The sequence below is a fragment of the Populus alba genome, chromosome 19 (genome assembly GCF_005239225.2).
Source record: "Populus alba chromosome 19, ASM523922v2, whole genome shotgun sequence".
Classification (NCBI taxonomy): domain Eukaryota; kingdom Viridiplantae; phylum Streptophyta; class Magnoliopsida; order Malpighiales; family Salicaceae; genus Populus; species Populus alba.
In genome coordinates, this window is record NC_133302.1 from 9,063,172 (window position 1) to 9,072,487 (window position 9,316).

A 9,316-nucleotide genomic window follows, 5' to 3' on the forward strand; every position below is an offset into this window, starting at 1 on the left:
TCTAAGACTACAAAGAAAATTTAATTATTTTTTAAATTAGATTATTGTCATAGCTCTAGGTTTGAACTATGCAAGTTTGGTGTTTTAAGAATGTTTATGTTTTTTCTTTATTTAATAATAGTCCAAGATTTATTATTAATTGGTGTTAGTGCCATAAAACTAATGACAAACTAGCTAGAAAAAACAAAAGTTGTATATATAAGAAAAGAAAAGCCAAAAAGTACTAAAAACCATGCAATAATGCATAGCAAGATCTTATAGCCAAAACTAACAAGACTTTACTTAATGGACTAATTAAAGATGTTTTCAAAAAATTTCATGTATGGTCAGTTTTCATCAATTATTTTAAATCTTAACATTAAACGATGAAGAACCAACTCAAATGCTATCTCAACTAATAATCTCTTCCTAGAAAACCAATTTTTTCTAACTAAGATCAATGATTTTCATCTTTTGGAGAATACATCAAAGAAGTGAGAAAAAAAAATGAAACAATATTCATCAATAGTTGTAACTTGAAAATATAAATTACATCATGGATAATAACAACTAGGTTGTCCAATTTCAAATAGGTTGGAAAAGATTTCAAAGAACATCCAATGGAACTTTCAAGTTTGGAAAATGAACTTCAAATACATATCAACTTATCAGACAAAAATACCATATTTATTTGGAGTAATTTTAAACATCTCTCCGTAAAATGATCTTGTGCTCTCACATCCATTTAAAACATGTCATCCCCTGAAAAACCATCAAATTCAATTTAACTTTCAAGTTTGGAAAGAAAGTTAAACATGCATGATTGTATATGCATTTAAACATGCATGATTCGTTATTACAAACAAATCCCATCTCTCTTTTAATTAATAAACTTACTTTATAATAATAATAATAAAAAGGTTAATATCACATCGTTTTTATTTTTGTTAAAGATAATATTTAATTTTTTAGATTAAATAAGAAAAATAAAATAATAAAAGATAAAATTTAATCTCTTAAATTAAATAGAATAAAATAAAAATAACTAAAGGAAATATGTATTCTTACCAAAAAGCCTTAAATATTTAATATTTTTTATTAAAGATGATATTTAATTTTTTATATTAAATAATAATAATAAAATCATTAAAGATAATATTTAATCTCATAAATTAAATATAATAGAATAAAAATAACTAAATGAAATATTTGTTCTTACCATCAATTAAGTATTAAATCGAGGCTATGTCCTTGCAGCTTCGCAAATAAATAGTCACTCCATTGCTTAGGTGTAGACGCTGTGATTGAACCACAATGAGGATGAGGAAGCAAATGATATGGCGGTGGTGAAGGCATCACTGTATCTCTTCCCACTTCTAACTCTTCAAATGAATCTGATTTTCCTGCGATCACATGGACCCCACATTCTTTAATGTGTACTGCATGCTCTCTTGATTGTGAAGAAATGTATAGTTCCAATTCGTCATCTGCACAATAATCTTCCATTGCCATTTCACTTCTACTCATGTATCTTATCCGTCCCTCAGATACTGGTGATCCATAATCTTTAAACAATTGAATACCGTTGCTTTTATTTCTTATAATAATAATAATGGGTATATGGACAACCCAAAGAACTAAGCCTAGGAAGGCTGGAGGTATATGGAATGACAATGAGCATCCTTCTCCACTGTAGCTCATCCAATTTGGCAACTCACCAGGAAAGGAGTAAATACGATACCGGTGACGACCGTTGCACATTGCCTGTATAAATATATTATCATTAAATCAAGAAATAAAAAATAAAACCAATCAGACTTTAAATATTTAATAAAAAATATTATTAAATATAATATTTATTTTTTAGATTAAATAAGAAAAATAAAAAATATTATTAAAGATGATATTTATTTTTTAAAATAAAATAATAATAATAATAATGATTATTGCCTGTATACATATTGATTTTAAAGAATGCTGAGATTTTAGACATTAATCAATATATGTGTCAATTGTTTGTGTTTATTTTTTTGCAAGAGAGACTGAAAGAAAAAGTACCTCAACAACACTCTTCTGTAATTTATTTGGTGAATGACGCCGGTGAATCCGGTTATCATCAACACGAATATACCAGAAACTATTACTTAGACCTTCGATGCCCTGAATCTCTTCTAACGAATGACTTTCCTCTAGATTTATATATAGATGTTTTTTTGACTTGATTGGCATTCTTACTCTTTCCAATGATTTGCAATGATCTGCACTCAAAAAGTCTAAACTTGAGGGAAGATATGGGATTGATACAAGATATTTGCATGCCCGAACAGACAAGAGCCGTAGCTCGGGAAGGAAGCCGATCCCAGAAGGCAGGCTGGAGATTTTGTTTCCTGTTAGATCTAAAAATTCTAGAGCGGACAAACCACTAAAATCAACACAGTTAGTTGTGCGATCAGTCAAACCACCATTAGAAAGCTCAAGATGTTTCACTGATATCCATTCAATGAAAGATGCTGGCAGCCAACGTTTCCAATTCAAAACACCTGTTGAAATCAAAGAAGAACTTGGTGGAGTCGAACTGTATCCACACAATGATAACCTTTTGACATGCTTTAATTGTCCAATTGAAGAGAGAAATTGCTCATTTTCAATCCCATCAGCTAGTAGCTCGGTTAAGGATTCCATATCATCCATGTGTTCCGGTAATTTCTCAAGTTGTGAACACCCAGAAATATTCAGAGTTTCAAGAGACTTTAGATTGCCAGGGAGATTCTTCAACCTCCAACATCCCTCTAGATTCAAGAAAACGAGGCTCGTCAAATTTTCAATTGATTGATGCATCTCAACTAAACTCGAGCAACCTCTTAGAATTAGTTTCTCTAGACTTGAACTGTGCAAATCTGGTGTTTTAATAAGTTGCTGAGAATGACTGAGATCAAGGATTTTAAGCTTGTCAAGAATCTGTTATAATAGAGAGAAAAATAATGAAAATTAATCATAGAAAGTCATAACGTGTAAATATAAATTACATACTGGAAAAAATTTGGGGATTGTAGCATGTTTCGTACCTTTTTTTCCTTCCATAATTCTTTGAGGTTACTATACTGCATATCAAGAACATCTAAATTGTCCAAGGTAAAATCAGATGGAAAACCTTTCAAAGGACATTCATGCCAACAAATCCACATCAACTCTTTAGAAAGCAGTTTGAAGGATCCGGTGAGATGTACTCCATTGATTTGGAGTAAATTTAAGCATTTCATTTCTGCAAATGATCCTGTGCCAAGTGATTTAGCTGCTGATGCTTTGACATCCAGTGCAAGACCCTCTACAACATCCGTACCCTAAAAAAAAAACAATACAACTTTAATACAATTATTTGTAATAAGTTTGACTAGAAAATACGCTTGAGCTCTTACCTTCTGGTGGTCAAGTACATTACATGCATCGTCTTTATTCCAAATTCTGGTCCTTTTTCCAGGATGCAAGGGAGACGCTTTACAAACGACCTCCCTTCCCATGTCTCGTAATAGATCATGCATGGCTACCATCTCTCCATATAACTGCCTTTCATCTTTAATGTTACACTCATGAAATTGAATCAGAGACCTTTCACGGAGAGTTTTCAAAACAACTTCTAAAATAAGGCTAGATCATAAGGCTAGATCACAATGTAAAAGAAAAATCCAAAAAAATATCAACGTAAAATTCTAAATCAACCAAAATAAATTGGGATAAATTTGAAAAAATGAAATAAAAAAAATAATTTAAAAAATGTAGATTTGAAAAGGAAGAGAACTAAATTTGATACAAAAAGAAATAAAATCAAATTATAAAGGATGGAATTGAAAAAACAATTTCAATTAAAAAAAATAATAAGAACAACTAAAAAAAAAAAAAAAAATAAAGATCGTATTTAATATAAAAATAACAATCGAAGGGTGCGAGCGACGACAACCACTTTTGAATTTTAATATTGATTTATATATTAAAATACAAAATTATCCCTAACTCCACATGAGAATTTTCAAAAATATATAGTAAAAAATCTAAAATAACCTTACAATCAATAGTAGAGAGAGTTTATTTTTTAGGGACATTTAAGTGATTAACATGCATAAAAAAAATGAAATATTTGTAAAGCCCTAAATCAAAAGGAATTTTTTTAAGGGTTATTTGATAATTATATTATAAAAAAAATGTAAAATTACTAATTAATATTTTTCTGTAATGTAATTACTAATAAACTAAAAAAGATTTTTTTAAGAATTTTTTAGAGAGTGAAAAACTGACCTTTGGTATTGTTTCCTTTGCGCTTTTTATTTATTTCTCTCACTCTATAGTGGAAGTTTGAAAAACTTTATGGCAATAATACACTTTCACACTAGGAGTGTCTTTCTCCGTTCCTTCGAACAATGCCAAAAGCTAAACAGTATGGCGAAGTGATAGGATGGTGATGGTCTTGATGGACTGCCAAAAATTTTGTGCTATTTTCCATATCAACAGTTTAGATTACATAGTTACCTAACAAATAAAAAAAATCAATACCCTAAAACTCTTTTTTTTTATTGCATTATTGTACTCTTTTAACCGTAAACTAATACCCAATTACTTTTTTATATATATGAAGAAAGGGTTGAATTAATTTTTTTCAAGTATTTTGTTTTTTTTTTAATTTGTTTTTCATGGCATGTTTCATTTTGGTGTTTTTAAGATTAATTGGTTTTAAATTGCTTTTTATATAGTTTTTTTATGATTTTTTTAAAAATCCCAACTATATTATTATCAGTTATTCATTTTTATCAGGTTTAATGATACTTCAAAGTTCAAACTACTTTTAAATCCTTTAGTGTGATTCTTGTGCTAAAGTGGTCCAGTGAGGGAGACCAAACTGTTTAGGGACCATCATTCTATTTACCAGGGGATTGGTTTGAAAAGTGGGCTAGGTCTATCGTTTGGGGTAGATAATTTTGTCCTTCCTTTTTGTTTCCTCTGAAGACATAAAGTTAATTATAATTAATTAATAACTCAAACAATCTCGAGCATGCTTAATTTAATATAATTTCATTTTAAAAATGCATTTTATTGTAAAACTATACCTTTTACTTGTAAAAAAACTATTCATCTAAAAATTTAAATTAAACTCTAAAATATAATTTATATTATTTTTTAACATACTTCATTAAAGCCTTTTTAATTAAACCTACACAATTACATATTGAAATTCACTTATTGGTAGTTTCGTGGTAGGCGCAGATGTGACTTAAAGTTTCATGATAAAAAGAAAATAAAAGGAAATTGAGAAAGTTTCTTGCAAATTATCAACCAAGAAATAATTGTCAAAGAGCAAAGAGTTTTTAGAGCGGTAATTTCGTGGTGGTTGCTGAGGGAGGATGGTATGTTTTGGAGTGCAGTAAAATCATATTTTAAAAATATTTTAAATTTTTTTATTGTTTTAAATTATTTTTTATTATTATAATGTATCATGTTAAAAATATTTTTTTTAAAAAAATATTATTTTAATATATTTTAAAAATACTTTAAAATATAATATTTATTACAATGCCGTTATATCTAGTATTATTTTTGAGGATGTAAAACGTTGAAAGTAGGTGTATATTGATTGACATAAAAGTTTTTTAAACAATTGGAAAGGATATGTTAAAAAAATAGAATGAAAATGAACACTAATAAAGTAGAGAATTTGATAGAATTTTTCTAGTAAAAAATCTATTTTTTGCTAATTAAGTACAGTTCTTGCTGTTTTTAGTATCTAACAATTGGCATGAAGGGGTAATAAAAAAGAAAATGAACAAAGGAGTTTAGGAGAAGTAATCTGAAGAGTAAACAAAGGAAATTGAATTGAGGTTTCTAGTTGTATTCTTCATATAGGAGAAGGAGAAAGGATATGCTTTCTATTCATTTTGCAGGAGAGAGCACCACGAATTTCGAGTCAAAGCAAGTCAGATGTAGTACAAGTTAGAAAAATTATATTTATTTATTTTTGATATTATCATATTAAAATAATTCAAAAATATATAAAAATATATTTTTAAACAAATAAAATTTAAAATTTAATAAAAAATGGGTTTAAATTCATATACATGAGAAAGCATCAGGAAATTTCCTTTATAATTTACTAGAAATTCTGAGTGAAATCTCCGGTCAATGCAGTTGTATTATCTTTGGTCCCTAGATTTACATACCGTTATCTTTATAAATATTTTCTCAGTTATTTTTTTTAATTTAGGTTAGAATTTTTAATTTTTTATACAATATTATTAATTTTGTTTGTACTTAAAAAGGAATATTTTTTCATTTTTTATTTTTTTATTAAATATTATCAAGCTCTTCGTTTTTTCATTTAAAAAAATAATATTTTTTTTATTTAGTTATTATAATTTTGAAATCCAGTCCAATCCGGAGGGTACATACATTTTTTTCCCTGCGCTATTATTGTAACAATTTATTAAAGCAACGAAGAATGCTTCTTTCTAAAAACATTCAGACTTTACTCGCGATTTAGAGTTTTTGTTAATAGATACAGAGATTGGTTTTGAAAAGCAATGAAGGCTGCTTCTTTCTAAAAACATTCAGACTTCTTCCTGTCAATCAATCCCAATCCAAGGCAACCATGGTAGACTCTTGGGCTAAAGCAATGCGAACACTAACTTTTATTTGTTTTTTTTTTGCCAAAGCCATTACGTCTAAGATAGAAAGTGGCATAAAGCTCTCATAGTAGTTCCCGCTTTCACACTGAGTGGAAAGTGGGAAAGGGATTTACACTTTCCACTCGAAAAGGACTAAAGCATTCTAAACATGGTTTTTTTTTTTTTTTTTCCAGTTGAGGAATTTTATCAAACACCTGATACGCGTCATTAAAAAATTAACAGCGGGATAAAGGGATTTCGTGGGCGGCAAACTCTTTTGGCTCAGAATAGGGAGTGTTTGTTAAACTTCATAAAAAAGTAAATTAAAGCTTCCAAATTTCTAGCTAATAATATGTCTACGGAGCCTCGCCCACGTACTACAGTACAGCATAAAACGGAGGTCTCTGCTAACTTCTTACGTCACCATAAAATGGTAGATAAAAGGAAGTTCAAGATTCCTTGCTGCGCTCCATTATGAGCTACTACGTGTTCAGTACTCCATTTAGATGCTGAATGGAAAGTTCAAACAATTGATTAAAATAAAGTTTTTAATATACACTCCATTTTATATATATCAGAAAAATATATTTTTTTTATATAATTTACATGATGTATCTGTTAAAACAATTCAATTAACATAAAAATAAATATGTATATGAAAAGGAATGAGGCTCAAATTTTCCTTAATTGATTTGTATTTTTGTTCTTGCTTTAACTTAAATACAAAAAGTTTATATACAGGTTAAGCTGAAAATATTATTTTAAACTTAATAAATAAAATAAGATAAATATATTATTTAACAGTATTGTTCACTGATTAATATCATGATATGTTTTAAAGGTAATTGAAAAATCTCAATTTAATCATTTTTATATACCATCCCATCATTATAATTTTTTTGTTACTTTTTTTTTTGGTTTTAGAATATGGACCAGTTCATATGACAAATTAGTTTTTTTATAGATATAAAATATGATAAATGAGATTTTGATATAAGAATTTTTGGGATAGAAAATATTTTTATTTAGTTTAGAAATTTTATTTATTTCTATTCAGTATTATTAAACTTGTATATTTTTTTGTATTAAAATATATAACAATGATATTTTTTTTATTTTTTAAAAATCATTTTTGATATCAGTACATCAAAATGATTTGAAAACACTAAAAATATATTATTTTATTATTTTAAAGTAAATAAAAAAAATAATTTTTTTTAATTTTTTTTAAAAGTAGTATCATTTATACCAACAGATACACAGTATTTTTTTTTATATATATTTTGAATATTAAAAAAATTAATCCACTGCTATTGTACTAAACTTGAAAATTATGTAAAACTTATTCTATTAGTAACATGGGAGTGATACTGTTGTCTTGGTCCATATATAAGGGGATCTTTTGGCAATAGTATTTTAAAATACAAGATTTTGTCTTACTGGGAAGATAAACTCAAATTTTTATTGAAGATGAGAAATTATTGTTGATTAAATTAAAGATAAAATCAAGCTGTAGTATAAAAATTTACATGTTTGGGTTTAAAATTCTCAAAATTAACTAGAGAGTGTCATGGACATCAATCCATACATTGGGAAAACTTTAATTTATTTAAGAGTGGTTAAAATAACTTCTCAAAATATTTTTTAATTAAAAGTGTATTAAAATAATATTTTTAAAAATTTATTTTTAATATAAGCACATCAAAATGATTTAAAAACAATTTAAAAAATTAATTAATTTGATTCCCAAAAGCATCCTAAAACTAAATTTATTCTTGTCTTATCCTATTTTGTTGAGTTCTATATATGGAGATGATAGCATGATTTATAAACTGTTATACAACTCAATCTAGACAAATAACTCGTTCGTAATCATGGTTAAGTAATTTATTTACTTTGCTCAACAATCATGAGTTATTATTTAAGTAATCAACTAGTAAGGGATTTTGCTCCGTATAGTTAATAATTAAAATAATTTTTTATATGATCAACTGGACTAGAGATTTAAGGGATTAATATTATGTTCCAATATGAATATTTATTACATCCAAAATAAACATTATTTAGTTGGCCATGAACAAAGCTTTTATTGGCTTGAACTAAATTAGAAGCTCTATAAATAACAGTGACTAAGTAAGTGTAGCTAAAGATCGATGCCACACTTGAGAAGGAAGAACATGCAAGTGGAGAACTAACCTTAATAGTAACTGGGTTAGGACAGTTAAAATAATTGATTTCTAATTCAGTGTAGGAATATTTAAAGAGATATGATATATGCGAGAAGAAGAAAGTCAAAGTAGATAATAACCTGATAATAGAGTTTGTGAGGATGTAATTGAAAAAAATAAAGTTTGGTGACCGAAATGAAAATAGTTAAAGATCCCAAGGACCAAGAAATAAAACATTGGCTATGAGCAGTGACATGAACAGTAAAGCGACAGAGGAGGTATGAAAGATTTGTTTTAAGTTTCGTTTGTAATGTAGTGGTAAGAGCATCTCCAACCGGAGAGGCAAATGAGGAGCCAAAATTAAAAAGATGTCCTTTTAGCTATTATTTTCTTAATTAAGTATTCCAATCCAGCAGCCAACAGGAAAGCCAAAATGGCTCTTTAAGTTGAGATGAGCTATTTCTACATATTTCTGTAGAAATAGCAAAAAAAACAAATAACGTTGCCAATGGCTATTTTTAT

The 9,316-nt window shown here is 27.6% G+C and overlaps 1 pseudogene; it reads right to left on the minus strand.

Moving 5' to 3' along the window:
* Nucleotides 1-1,600: 1,600 nt before the first annotated feature.
* On the minus strand, nucleotides 1,601-2,734 carry LOC140955131 (disease resistance-like protein DSC1; annotated as a pseudogene).
* Nucleotides 2,735-9,316: the final 6,582 nt, after the last annotated feature.